Source organism: Pleurodeles waltl, chromosome 1_2, assembly GCF_031143425.1.
Source record: "Pleurodeles waltl isolate 20211129_DDA chromosome 1_2, aPleWal1.hap1.20221129, whole genome shotgun sequence".
Classification (NCBI taxonomy): Eukaryota; Metazoa; Chordata; class Amphibia; order Caudata; family Salamandridae; genus Pleurodeles; species Pleurodeles waltl.
This window is the reverse complement of record NC_090437.1, coordinates 1324181137-1324196602: the sequence shown is the minus strand read 5'-3', so window position 1 is coordinate 1324196602 and position 15466 is coordinate 1324181137.

Here is a 15466-nt window from a genome sequence, read left to right as displayed (position 1 = left end):
TGTTCCTCCCTTTCTTCACATCAACATAGCATCTGGCCCTCCTCCTATTCGTTGTCTGACTCGCAGGCTCTAGAAAAAAATCAAAGGGCACTTACTTTGTAGCATCACTTGCAACTGCTGTATTTGCAGAAATAAAAAACAGTACCTAAAAAATTTGAAACTATTGCTAGGCAAAGTGTCACTGAGAGATGTAACGCTATATTTTTTTTAAATCCAGCAGTCCAAAATGTAATACTATAAAGGTTTTACTCTTTCTACTTGCTAAGATAGCATCAAGGAAACAATGAGTATAGGTAGGAGAAGGCTACTAGGAGAATACAATTTAAATAGGGAGTATGAAGAGTTTGTTGCAACAAAAATAAAAAAGGAAGTGGAAGAAGGAAAAAATCTAGGGAGACAGGAGGATGTAGGCTCTGATCTTCCTAGACCTCTCGACAGCCTTCAACCATCTCCCAACTCACACTCATCACAAGGCTGCACAACATAAGCAGCCAAGGAGCTGCTCTAGGATGGATCACCTCTTTCCTCACCTTAAGAATGCAAAAGGTCCCCCTTCATCTCCGAACCCAAGAAAATCATCTGTGGCGTACTCCAAGGATTCTCTCTCAGCTCCACCCTCTTCGACACTTATATGGCACCTCCGGCCAGCATCATCAAAAACCACGGACTCAACTTCAAATCCTACGCCAATGACACACAAATCATCCTTTCCCTCTCCAAAGACACTACAAACACCAAGACCAACTTCTAAAACCGCATGACAAGAACAACAGCTGAACACGAACAAGACAGAGGTACTGATCATTGAAAACAAGAGCTCCCCGTGGGACCCATCCTGTTCCCCCCTCAGAACTCGGACCTACTCCTCCTCCCACTGATCACACTAGGAACTTGGGGCCAGATGTAGCAAAGTTTTGCGAGTCGCGAATGGCCCGATCCGCAATTTGCGACTTCGTAAAATCCGAAATAGGATGCAAAAATCCCATTTCCGAAGTGCAAATTGTGATGCGAGCCATTACCGACTCGCAAACATTTCAACCTCATTGTGCGACCCGCAAAGAGGAAGTCGCAATTTGCGAGTCGCAAACCATATGAAAAAGACACTCGCAAATTGCGACTAGTCGCAAAAAGCCCATTTTGCACACCCAAATTACCACTAAGTCAGAGTATGTGGTAACCAGAACCAAAGTATAAAAGGAGACCCAGAAGGCACCTGGGCTACTCAAAATGGCTGAACTGTATGTGATAGCAAGGAGGAGGAGGGTCCACGCCACCCAGCAGAGGAGGAGGAGGAGCCACAGACAGGAGAAAATATACAGAACCAGGCAGACACTTTTCCAACAAACTGAGGAGGAGATTTATGACAAATATAGACTGAGCAGTGCAGCAATATTAGATTTAATTGAACTATGCGCGGCAGCGCCATCCCCACACATGTGCAAGTGCTATGCTCACTGCACCTCTTGGCTCGGGTAGCTATCAGGAGGTTATTGCTGCGGCAGGTGGGGTATCCCAAAGTGCACTCTCACGAGTCTTCAGATGTTTCCTAGATGCCATACTCACACACATGTCCAGATACATATACCCAGGAATGAGGCAGAAATTAACAACACCAAGTTGGACTTCTACAGAATTGCCAACTTCCCTCATGTAATAGGGTGTGTGGACAGGACACATAGACAAATCTGCCCTCCTGCAAATCTGGAATATGTGTTCCGCAATAAGAAATGCACCCAATCACTGAACATCCAGGTGGTATGCGACGCCCATAATGTCATCACTGACATTGTAGCCAAATTTCCAGGGAGTACACATGACTCATACATATTCAGGCACAGTGGGATACATCAACGCCTAGAACGTGGGGAGTTTGGAGACGGATATCTATTAGGTATTGCTGACTACACCCTGAAGCCATACATACAGGTCACTGTAGAAACCATCCATGCCCTGCTAACATTGCTTATTTTTGCCAAACAGGTGACAGTGCATATGAGCTAAGACCATGGATACTTACCCCGTACCTAACACTGAGAATGAGAGGCGATATAACAGTGCAAATGGGCGTACCAGAACTGTCATCGAGAGGACCTATGGACTGTTAAAGGCAAGATATCTGATGCCTCCACAGAAGTGGAGGTGCGCTCAAGTATGCCCCAGTAACAGCATTCAAGATTGCTGGCGCATGTGCAATCCTTCACAACATTGCCACCAGACGTGGGCTACATCTCATCCCTGAAGATACAGATTCGGAGGATGAGGAGCAAGAGCTACCACATCGCCAACCGGGGGATAGAAGCATTGCAAATCAAGGCAGACAGAGACGGGACCACATTGCAACCCAATACTTTGGCAGGTACGTGGCAACTGTCACCACACTCACTGATGCCACATAAACAGAGCCCAGTTGTGTAATGGAACAAACAAAACCTTTTCATTTGTGAACTAAATGTTGAAAGAAAACTGCTGTCCGTAAGGGGATGTACATGTCCAAACGTTATGAGGACACAATGACATAATGTGCCTCATGAGTCATGCTGTCTTATGGCCTACACCCTCCTCCTTGTTCGCCCAGCATGGCTCATCCCAGGTGGGTCTGCTGACCCCTGCCGTGCACTTGCACTCCTCAGCACACGTGAGTCACTTGCAGACACACTGCTTATTGTGGTCCCCTCCTCACTGTCCTGAGGGGTCTCACCTGTGCCCCTTGCCACCTGCCTGGCTCCCAACAAGTCCACTGCATGGCTGATGCAGCCTAGTCCCCGTGCCACATCCCCAGCAAAGTGGCCAAGTTCAACCTGTAGACTCATGGTCCGTCTTGCCGAGCCAGTAGTGTTCATAGCAAGATGTCCAATGACGCTGCCATGCGGTCAAAGCGTGCGACTAGGTGGCGCTCCCTGCACCTTGCGCTGCCTCTATCTGCCACCAGTTATGTCACTATTTGGCGGATGGCCTGGGTGAGATAGGCCACATTATCATTGAGTCTAGTGAACTGCGAGTTCACATCAGCCAGGCCATGGGTCATGTTGTTCTCCAGTCTGTGCAAAGCACTTGATATTGACCACAATTGTCTTGTTTGCAGGCGCTGACCGTTAAGGAGGGATGCCTCTACTCCAGACATTGCTGCCTCCCCTATCTCCTCCTGGGGCACCGCCAGAACTCTGCGTCTGTTTCTGTGCCTTGGTCTTGCTGCTGGCTCTGGATGACTTACTGTGGGGCTGGGGCCAGGGGTCGTGAGAGCTTCCACCATTTCCTGCTCTTGTTCCGGAGGGGACTATGGTGGTGTCCTGCTGGGCCCTGGAATATCTGCTGCAGCCTCCTGCACTGCCTCTGGCCTGTTGTCTCCTCCCTGGATGTTGTCGCTGCTGGGGGTGTCGTGTGGGAGACCTGTGGGACATAGGGAATACACTGTCAGTCTTTCACATCTGTTGTATGCCTCATAATAAACATTTGCCTATATGCTGACTGTGAGAAAGTAGCCTCTTTCTAGCCTTGTTACCACCACTTTTGGCTTGTTTGTGAGTATATGTCAGGGTGTTTTCACTGTATCACTGGGATCCTGCTAGCCAGTGGTTATGCTCTCTCTTTACTTTAAAATTTGTCACTAACAGGCTAGTGACTAAATTTACCAATTCACATTGGCATGCTGGTAAACTCATATAATTCCCTAGTATATGGTACTGAGGTACCCAGGGTATTAGGGTTCCAGGAGATCCCTCTGGGCTGCAGCATTTCTTTTGCCACCCATAGGGAGCTCTGACAATTCTTACACAGACCTGCCACTGCAGCCTGCGTGAAATAACGTCAACGTTATTTCACAGCCATTTACCACTGCACTTAAGTAACTTATAAGTAACCTATATGTCGAACCTTCACCTGGTGAAGGTTGGGTGCAAAGTTACTTAGTGTATGGGCATCCTGGCACTAGCCAAGGTGCCCCCACATCGTTCAGGGCAAATTCCCCGGACTTTGTGAGTGCGGGGACACCATTACTCACTACCTATGTACAGCGCCACAATGGTAACTCCAAACATGGGCATGTAACATGTCTAAGATCATGGAATTGTCACCCCAATGCCATTCTGAAATTGGGGGGACAATTCCATGATCCCCCGGGTCTCTAGCACAGAACCCAGGTACTGCCAAACTGCCTTTTCAGGGTTTGCACTGTAGCTGCTGTTGCTGCCAACCCCTCAGACAAGTTTGTGCCCCCCTAGGATCCAGGCAGCCCTGGCCCAGGAAGGCAGAACAAAGGACTTCCTCTGAGAAAGGGTGTAACACCCTCTCCCTTTGGAAATAGATGTGAAGTCTGGGGAGGAGTAGCCTCCCCCAGCCTCTGGAAAAGCTTTGATGGCACAGATGGTGCCCATCTCTGCATAAGCCAGTCTACACCGGTTCAGGGATCCCCCAGCCCTGCTCTGGCGCGAAACTGGACAAAGGAAAAGGAAAAGGGAGTGACCACTCCCCTGACCTGCACCTCCCAGGGGAGGTGCCCAGAGCTCCTCCAGTGTGTCCCAGACCTCTGCCATCTTGGAAACAGAGGTGTCTGTGGCACACTGGTCTGCTCTGAGTGGTCAGTGCCAGCAGGTGACGTCGGAGGCTCCTTCTGATAGGCTCTTACCTCTCTTGGTAGCTAATCCTCCTTCCTAGGTAGCCAAACCTCCTTTTCTGGCTATTTAGGGTCTCTGCTTTGGGGATCTCACCAGATAACGAATGCAAGAGCTCACCAGAGTTCCTTTGCATCTCCCTCTTCACCTTCTGCCAAAGGATCGACCGCTGACTGCTCAGGACACCTGTAAAACCGCAACAAAGTAGCAAGACGACTTCTAGCAACCTTGTATCGCTTCATCCTGCCGGCTTTCTCGACTGTTTCCAGGTGGTGCATGCTCTGGGGGTAGCCTGCCTCCTTTCTGCACCAGGAGCTCTGAAGAAATCTCCCGTGGGTCAACGGAATCTTCCCCCTGCAACCGCAGGCAACAAAAGACTGCATCACCGGTCCTCTGGGTCCCCTCTCAGCAAGAAGAGCGTGGTCCCTGGAACTCAGCAACTCTGTCCAAGTGACTCCCACAGTCCAGTGACTCTGCAGTCCAAGTTTGGTGGAGGTAAGTCCTTGCCTCCCCACGCTAGACTGCATTGCTGTGACCGTGTGATATGCAGCTGCTCCGGCTCCTGTGCACTCTTCCAGGATTTCCTTCATGCACAGCCAAGCCTGGGTCCCCGACACTCTAACCTGCAGTGCACAACCTTCTGAGTAGTCCTCTGCCATCGTGGGACTCCCATTTGTGACTTCGGGTGGCCTCCGGTTCACTTTTCTTCTAAGTGCCTGTTCAGGTACTTCTGCGGGTGATGCCTGCTTCTATGAGGGCTCCATACATTGCTGGGTGCCCCCTCTGTCTCCTCATCCAAGTGGCGATATCCTGGTCCCTCCTGGGCCACAGCAGCATCCAAAAACCCTAATTTCGACCTTTGCAGCTAGCAAGGCTTTTTTGCTGTCTTTCTGTGTGGGAACACTGGCCTGGCTTGTAGTGGGTACCAAGGGGTACTTACACTCTGTACCAGGTCCAGTTATCCCTTATTAGTGTAGAAGAGGTCTTTCTAGCAGCTTAGGCTGATAGAAGGTAGCTATAGCAGAGCAGTTTAGGCTGAACTAGGAGACATGCAAAGCTCCTACTATACCACTGGTGTCATATGCACAATATCATAAGAAAACACAATACACATATATACAAAAAATAAAGGTACTTTATTTTTATGACAATATGCCAAAAGTATCTCAGTGAGTACTCTCAGTATGAGGATAAGTTATATACACAAGATATATGTACACAAACCAAAATTATGCAGGTAAAAGCAAGAAAAGTAATGCAAGTAGTGTAAAGTTACAGTAGATTGCAATAGGAGCACATAGGTATAGGGGCAACACAAACCATATACTCCAAAAGTGGAATGCGAACCACGAATGGACCCCAAACCTATGTGAGCTTGTAGAGGGTCGCTGGGACTGTAAGAAAACAGTGAGGGTTAGAAAAATAGCCCACCCCAAGACCCTGAAAAGTAGGTGTAAAGTGCACCTACAACCCTCAGAGAGCACAGAAGTCGTGATAAGGGGTTTCTGCAGGAAGAACAAACACCAGCAATGCAACAACAGTGGATTTCCAGACCTGAGTACCTGTAAGACAAGGGGACCAAGTCCAAGTGTCGTGACAAATTCGAGATTGGGCAGATGCCCAGGAAATGCCAGCTGAGGATACAAAGAAGCTGTCACCTGATGGTAGAAGCTGAGGATTCTGCAAGAACGAAGAGGACTAGGAACTTCCCCTTTGGATGATGGATGTCCCACGTCGTAAAGAAGCTTGCAGAGGTGTTCCCACGCAGAAAGACCGCAAACAAGCCTTGCTAGCTGCAAGGGTCACGGTTAGGGTTTTTGGATGCTGCTGTAGCCCAGGAGGGACCAGGATGTCGCCAATTGCGTGAGGAGACAGAGGGGGCGCCCAGTAAGACAAGGAGCCCTCACAGAAGCAGGCGACACCCGCAGAAGTGCCGGAACAGGCACTACAAAGAAGAGTGAACCGGAGCTCACCCGAAGTCACAAAAGGAGATCCCACGATACCAGAGGACAACTCAGGAGGTTGTGCACTGCAGGTTAGAGTGTCGGGGAACCAGGCTTGGCTGTGCACAAAATGAAATCCTGGAAGAGTGCACAGGAGCCAGAGCAGCTGCAAATCACACAGTACCCAGTAAGGCAGTCTAGCGTGGGGAGGGAAGGACTTAGCTCCGTCAAACTTGGACTGAAGAGTCACTGGACTGTGGGAGTCACTTGGACAGAGTTGCTAAGTTCCAGGGACCACGCTCGTTGTGCTGAGAGTGGACCCAGTGGACCAGTGATGCAGTTCTTTTGGTGCCTGCGGTTGCAGGGGGAGGATTCCGTCGTCCCACGGGAGATTTCTTCGGAGCTTCTAGTGCAGAGAGGAGGCAGACTACCCCCAGAGCATGCACCACCAGGAAAACAGTGGAGAAGGCGGCAGGATCAGCGATACAAGGTTGCAGTAGTCGTCTTTGCTACTTTGTTGCGGTTTTGCAGGAGTCCTGAGCAGTCAGCGGTCGATTCCTTGGCAGAAGGTGAAGAGAGAGATGCAGAGGAACTCTGATGAGCTCTTGCATTCGTTATCTAAAGAATTCCCCAAAGCAGAGCCCCTAAATAGCCAGAAAAGGAGGTTTGGCTACCTAGGAAGGAGGATAGGCTAGCAACACAGGTAAGAGCCTATCAGAAGGAGTCTCTGATGTTACCTGCTGGCCCTGGCCACTCAGAGCAGTCCAGTGTGCCAGCAGCACCTCTGTTTCCAAGATGGCAGAGGTCTGGAGCACACTGGAGGAGCTCTGGGCACCTCCCAGGGGAGGTGCAGGTCAGGGGAGTGGTCACTCCCCTTTCCTTTGTCCAGTTTCGCGCCAGAGCAGGGCTTGGCGATCCCTCAACCGGTGTAGACTGGCTTATGCAGAGATGAGCACCATCTGCGCCCATCAAAGCATTTCCAGAGGCTGGGGAGTCTACTCCTCCCCAGCCCTGACACCTTTTTCCAAAGGGAGAGGGAGTAATACCCTCTCTCTGAGGAAGTCCTTTGTTCTGCCTTCCTGGGCCAAGCCTGGCTGGACCCCAGGAGGGCAGAAACCTGTCTGAGGGGTTGGCAGCAGCAGCAGCTGCAGTGAAACCCCTGGAAAGGTAGTTTGGTAGTACCCGGGTCTGTGCTAGAGACTCGGGGATCATGGAATTGTCTCCCCAATGCCAGAATGGCATTGGGGTGACAATTCCATGATCTTAGACATGTTACATGGCCATGTTCGGACTTACCATTGTGACGCTATACATAGGTAGTGACCTATGTATAGTGCACACGTGTAATGGTGTCCCCGCACTCACAAAGTCCGGGGAATTTGCCCTGAACGATGTGGGGGCACCTTGGCTAGTGCCAGGGTGCCCACACACTAAGGGGGTCATTACAAGCTTGGCGGGAACCGCAGTGCGGCCGCCAACGTGGCCGCACTCCCGCGGACCCCATCACGACATCCCCGCTGGGCCGGCGGGGATGAGGCCGCAACATAGGAGCCGGCTCCTAATGGAGCCGGCGGTGTTGCGGCCGTGCGACGGGTGCAGTTGCACCCATCGAGCTTTTCACTGTCTGCCATGCAGACAATGAAAAGCTGCCTGGGGCCCTGTTAGGGGGCCCCTGCACAGCCCATGCCAGTGGCATGGGCAGTGCAGGGGCCCCCAAGGGCCCCAGGACACCCCTTACCGCCAGCCTCTTCCTGGCGGTGGAAACCGCCAGAAACAGGCTGGCGGTAGGGGAGTCATAATCCCCAGGGCAGCGCTGCTTGCAGCGCTGCCCTGGCGGATTATCACCGCTGGGGCTAAAACGGCGCATCTCCGTACCGCCAGCCTATTGGCGGTACGGACGCCACATTACCCCTGGCGGTCTCCGACCGCCAGGGTCGTAATGACCCCCTAAGTAACTTAGCACCCAACCTTTACCAGGTAAAGGATAGACATATAGGTGACTTATAAGTTACTTAAGTGCAGTGGTAAATGGCTGTGAAATAACGTGGACGTTATTTCACTCAGGCTGCAGTGGCAGGCCTGTGTAGGAATTGTCAGAGCTCCCTATGGGTGGCAAAAGAAATGCTGCAGCCCATGGGGATCTCCTGGAACCCCAATACCCTGGGTACCTCAGTACCATATACTAGGGAATTATAAGGGTGTTCCAGTATGCCAATGTGAATTGGTGAAATTGATCACTAGCCTGTTAGTGACAATTTGGAAAGCAAAGAGAGAGCATAACCACTGAGGTTCTGGTTAGCAGAGCCTCAGTGAGACAGTTAGTCATCACACAGGGAACACATACAGGGCACAATTATGAGCACTGGGGCCCTGGCTGGCAGGGTCCCAGTGACACATACAACTAAAACAACATATATACAGTGAAATATGGGGGTAGCATGCCAGGGAAGATGGTACTTTCCTACACAACCCCCCCAAACGAAGGACAATAAAACTAGCCATGACCTGATGAGTCTTCATTGTCTAAGTGGAAATATCTGGAGAGTCCATCTGCATTGGAGTGGGTACTCCCAGGTCTATGTTCCACTGTATAGTCCATTCCCTGTAGAGATATGGACCACCTCAACAATTTAGGGTTTTCACCTTTCATTTCTTCTATCCAAAGTAGAGGTTTGTGGTCTGTCTGAACAATGAAGTGAGTGCCAAACAGGTATGGCCTCAACTTCTTCAGTGCCCAGACCACAGCAAAGGCCTCCCTTTCCATGGCAGACCAACGCTTTTCTCTAGGGGTCAACCTCCTGCTGATAAAAGCAACAGGTTGATCCCGGCCCTCAGAATTGAGTTGTGATAAGACTGCCCCTAACCCTAATTCAGATGCATCAGTTTGAACAATGAATTTCTTGGAGTAACATGGGCTTTGTAGGACAGGTGCAGAGCACATGGCCTGTTACAGCTCCTCAAAAGCTTTTTGACAGCTAGCTGTCCACAATACCTTTTTAGGTATTTTCTTAGAAGTGAGGTCATTAAGAGGGGCTGCTATGGATCCATAGTTCTTTATGAAACTCCTGTAATACCCAGTGAGGCCTAAGAAGGCTCTCACCTGAGTCTGAGTTGTAGGAGGAACGCATTCTATGATAGTTTGGATTTTCCCCTGAAGTGGTGCAATCTGTTCTCCACCTACAAGGTGTCCCTGATAAACCACTTTCCCCTGCCCTATCTGGCACTTTGAAGCCTTGATAGTGAGGCCTGCCTTTTGCAGGGCCTCTAAAACTTTCCACAGGTCGACCAGGTGATCATCCCAGGTGGAGCTAAAGACAGCTATATCATCTAGATATGCTGCACTAAAAGCCTCCAACCCTTGCAGGACTGTATTCACCAACCTTTGAAAAGTGGCAGGTGCATTTTTCAAACCAAAGGGCATTACTGTGAATTGGTAGTGCCCTCCAATAGTCGAAAATGCAGTTTCTGCTTTAGCATCCTCTGATAACTTGATCTGCCTATACCCTGCAGTCAAATCAAAGGTGCTTAGATACTAGGCAGATGCCAGTGTATCTATTAGCTCATCTGCCCTGGGTATAGGGTGAGCATCAGTTTTAGTTACCTGGTCGAGACCTCTGTAATCCACACAAAATCTAATTTCCCTTTTCCCATTTTTGGAATGAGGTTTTGGTACAAGTACCACAGGAGAGGCCCATGGACTTTCAGAGTGCTCAACCACTCCCAGTTCAAGCATTTTCTAAACTTCTTGTTTTGTGCAGTCCCTGACATGGTCAGGCTGCCTATAGATCTTACTTTTGACAGGCAAGCTGTCTCCAGTATCTATAGTGTGCTCACACCAAGAAGTGGTGCCTGGCACAGTAGAAAAGGGTTCAGAAAACTGACCCAGGAGATTTATGCAGCTGTCTTTCTGCTCAGCAGTAAGACAATCTGCTAAAACTACACCTTCCACTAGAGCATCTTGTTCTGTGGAAGAGAAGAGATCAGGGAGAGGGTCACTCTCTTCTTCCTGTCCTTCATCTGTTGCCATGAGCAGGGTGAGATCAGCCCTGTCACAGTAGGGTTTGAGGCGATTGACATAGAGCACCCTAAGGGGACTCCTGGCAGTGCTTAAGTCAACTAAGTAGGTGACTTCTCCCTTCTTTTCAACAATAATGTGGGGTCCACTCCATTTGTCTTGGAGTGCTCTTGGGGCCACAGGCTCCAAGACCCACACTTTCTGCCCTGGTTGGTACTGAATCAGAACAGCCTTCTGGTCATGCCATTGCTGTTGGAGCTCTTGGCTGGCCTGAAGGTTTTTGCTGGCCTTTTTCATATACTCAGCCATTCTGGATCTTAGGCCAAGTACATAGTCCACTATGTCTTGCTTAGGAGCTTTTAAAGGTTGTTCACAACCATCCTTTACAAGTGTTAGAGGACCTCTTACAGGGTGTCCAAATAGGAGTTCAAAGGGGCTGAAGCCCACTCCTTTCTGGGGTACCTCCCTGTAAGCAAAAAGGAGGCAAGGTAACAGGACATCCCATGTCCTCCTGAGTTTCTCAGGGAGTCCCATTATCATTCCTTTGAGAGTTTTGTTAAATCTCTCAACCAGTCCATTTGTTTGTGGATGATAAGGTGTGGTGAATTTGTATGTTACACCACATTCCTTCCACATGGCCTTTAAGTATGCAGACATAAAGTTGCTACCCCTGTCTGATACCACCTCTTTTGGGAAACCCACCCTGGAAAAGATTCCCAGGAGGGCCTTTGCCACTGCAGGAGCTGTAGTGGTCCTTAGAGGAATTGCTTCAGGATATCTGGTGGCATGGTCCACTACCACCAAAATAAACCTATTGCCTGAAGCAGTAGGAGGGTCAAGGGGGCCAACTATGTCAACCCCTACCCTTTCAAAGGGAACCCCAACCACAGGCAGTGGAATAAGGGGAGCCTTATGGTGCCACCTGTTTTGCCACTGGCTTGACAGGTGACACAGGACTTACAAAATTCCTTTGTGTCCTCTGACATTATAGGCCAATGAAACAGGGGGACAAGACTATCACATGTTTTCATCTGCCCCAAATGTCCAGCCCAGGGAATGTCGTGGGCTAGAGTTAGGAGTAACTCTCTGTATTGCAGGGGAATAACCAATCTCCTGGCAGCTCCAGGTTTTGGGTCCCTTGCCTCTGCATACAAGAGGTTGTCCTCCCAGTAAACTCTGTGAGAGTCACTGACATCCCCATTTTGCTGTTTGACAGCTTGCTGTCTTAGACCCTCTAGTGTGGGACAGGTCTGCTGTGCCACACTCAGCTCCTCCCTGGCAGGCCCCCCTCCACCCAAAAGCTCAGCAGTGTCTGCTTCCAGCTCCTCTGGTGAAGGTTCTGCGCAGGGGGGGAAATTCTTCTTCCTCAGAAGTTGAATCATCTGTAGAGGGAGGGATAGTAGGTAGTGTTAGAGCGTTCAGTACCAATAATTTACCTGTATTTTGGACGCTCTTTAGGCCGATGAATCTTTTGGCTAAGTGGGACTCTCCTTACTCTTAATCAGTCATTTTCATTAAATCAATAATCAATAACGAACATAAGCAATACCCTGATCAACATAACACTTAACAATTAATCCAGAATACATTTCGGCGAACCCTGACCTTTCAGTCAGGAATAACCACACTAGTTTATTCAAAGTTAGTGAATTTATTTCCCTATATTAACAAAGCTAGCACAATATAGATGTGTCTCAACACCAAATGATAAACATAAATGAACATTAATAGCTGTCCATAACGGCGGAAAAGATGCAATCTATGCAGCATTTGAATAACAAGGCATTCGATAATAGCAATGCAAATCACTAATACGATAATCTGTAATGAACTAATCGCATACATTTAGTCAGCATAACAAGGTCTCAAATTGCATCGTGCAACAAACGAATCCTCATCTAACCACAAATTAGCATCGGCATGTGGGACTTCATGCAAAAACAATTTAGCAACACAAATTTGAAAAACTCCTAACTAGGGATCTTATCAAAATCAGCAGTTGGTTACCTAAAAGAAACACAATGCAATTTTACAATTTCATTTCATATTTACCAATTACGATCAGCATTCAAGGAAGTCTTCGTCTCACAGGTACCGTTTCTCGATCAGCATGGGACTGGGCAAAGGGGCAGGGGTGGACGGGGCAATTGCCTCACGGCGGCAAGGTAGAACTACTACTTCATGCAAGGGATTAAAGTTAAAGTCTCTAGGGCAAGAATCATTTAAAGTCTCTTTCTCTCGATTAGAGAAAGCATCAAAGTCTCTTTCAAAATGGCGTCGCAGCAAGGTGGGCCATGATAGCTGCAATGTCCTGCAAAATGGCGGGTATCGAGCTGGTAATGGCAATAATGGCTGCTTTCCTCTCGTGCACCTGGTTTAAATAGACAACAGTTCAAATCCAGTAGGGTCTTCCATTGGAGGGTTCATAGGTTAGCTTCAAATTGCCCAATCAAAAACAACAGTTCTCAAGCTTTTACTTAAGCATACATTATCCTTGGAGACGAGTACGCAAGTTGCAACATTTTATACCAATTAACTCACTTTCAGAGCTTCCATTGTCCGCACCTGCAGATTGACCTTGGAGTAAAGAGAGAAGTATGCCAGGCTGGCACGAAACCTTAAGATAAGCATGTGAACGATCTCAGTGGAAAAGTACAGCTTCAAGCAAAAATACACGTTTATTAGCACATTGGAAAAATACGAGCATCTAAACCGTGAGACCAGGCAACTAGGCCGAAGCCTGCACTAAAGTAATGCTAAGCTAAAACATTTCAAACAAGCAAATCGTAGCTCACGTTTATGATTATGTCGGATTAGTGCAATTCTAATACACCACGTTATATAAAGCACGCTTATAAATGTTGGCAAACTACTCTGAGGGCACATTTTGTCCCCGTACAATCTTTATTAGTTCGGTTAAAGTCACACTTGATTATTGCAGCACTACGTTTAAGCGTCAATAAATGAAAACCTTCATTTTCTGCTTCATCAGTAGTGATTTACCTTTACTAACCCTAGCTTTAGGGAGCACTTGGTCCATTATTCCAGGATCCAAGTCACCCTGTCCTTTTTGCTTTTTGGCCTGAGCCGTGGTCAAAGCAAAAATATGCCCAGGAATGCCCAGCATTGCTGCATGAGCCTCCAACTCCACTTCTGCCCAAGCTGATGTCTCTAAATTGTTCCCTAGTAGACAGTCTACAGGTAAATCTGAGGCAACCACAACTTTCTTTGGACCAATAAACCCCCCCCCCCTAGTTGAGATTCAGAACAGCCATGGGGTGGCTAAGAGTGTTGTTATGAGCACAGTCACTTGGTACTGGTGACCAAGTAGGTGTTGTTCAGGGTGGACCAGTTTCTCTATTACCATGGTAACACTGGCACCAGTGTCCCTGTAGGCCTGAACCTCAACACCATTTATTAGGGGAAGTTGCTTGTACTTATCCATATTAAGGGGACAAGCAACCAAGGTGGCCAAATCAATGGCACCTTCAGAGACTAACACAGCCTCTGTGGTCTCCCTAACAAGACCAACCCCAACTAAAGTACCAAAAGTGAGCCCAGCTACTCCCTTGGATTGGCTATTAGTAGGTTTGCTCCCACCACCACTGCTATTACTAGGGGCACTAGGTGTAGCAGTAGGGGCTGTGGTAGTGGGAGGCTTGGTGCTTTTCTTTGGACAACTGGCATCAGTTGTCCAATGGCCTTTTACTTTACATAAATAGCACCATGGTTTCTTTACTTGATTAGAAGAGGATTTGGACCCACCACCCCCACCAGAGTGTTTTTGTGGGCCTGATGAAGACTCATTTTGAGATTTGTCCCCACCCTTGTCTGAAGACTTACCATCTTTCTTCTTGCCATCCTTGTCACCCCCTGTATGAACTTTTCTGTTCACTCTTGTTCTGACCCATTTGTCTGCCTTCTTTCCCAATTCTTGGGGAGAGGTCAGATCTGAGTCCACTAGATATTGGTGTAACCAATCAGACACACAGTTATTCAGAATATGCTCTCTCATGATTAAGTTATACAGGCTTTCATAGTCAGAAACTTTACTGCCATGTAACCACCCCTCCAAGGCCTTCACTGAATGGTCAACAAAGTCTACCCAGTCTTGTGAAGACTCCTTTTTGGTTTCTCTGAACTTGATCCTGTACTGTTCAGTGGTTAAACCATAACCATCTAGGAGTACATTCTTTAAAACTGTAAAATTATTGGCATCACTTTCCTTCACAGTAAGGAGCCTATCCCTACCCTTTCCACTGAAAGATAGCCATAGGATAGCAGCCCACTGCCTTTGAGGGACCCCCTGTACAACACAGGCCCTCTCAAGTGCAGCAAACCACTTGTTAATGTCATCCCCCTCCTTGTAAGGGGAACTATCTTGTGCAGATTCCTAGAATCATGCTCTTTTACAGGATTACTATCTGTAATACTGCTGCTGCCACCATGGGGTCCTAACCCCAACCTCTGCCTTTCTTTTTCTAAGTCTAAAGTTTCCCTGTTTAGAGCCAGCTGTTGTTGTTTAAGCTTCAGCCTGGACTCTTCCACTCTCAATCTATTGAGCTCCCTTTCTAACATTCTGTCATCAGGGTGGGTGGGTTGGGCATGCTTAGACACAGAAGAATGGTGTGAATGAACAGAGGGAGACCTGTCCCTAACAGTTGGCACCCTAACAACCTGGCCTAAAGGAATGACATCCCTACTGTGATGAGAGCTCACATTAGTACCAGCCATGCTAGGGGGTCTGCTAAGGGGGAGGTTGGAAAGAATACCATCTAACATTCTTACTGCGGTGTAGGAGGCTGGACTGGTTTGTAGTGAGTACCAAGGGGTACTTGCACCTTGCACCAGGCCCAGTTATCCCTTATTAGTGTATAGGGTGTCTAGCAGCTTAGGCTGAT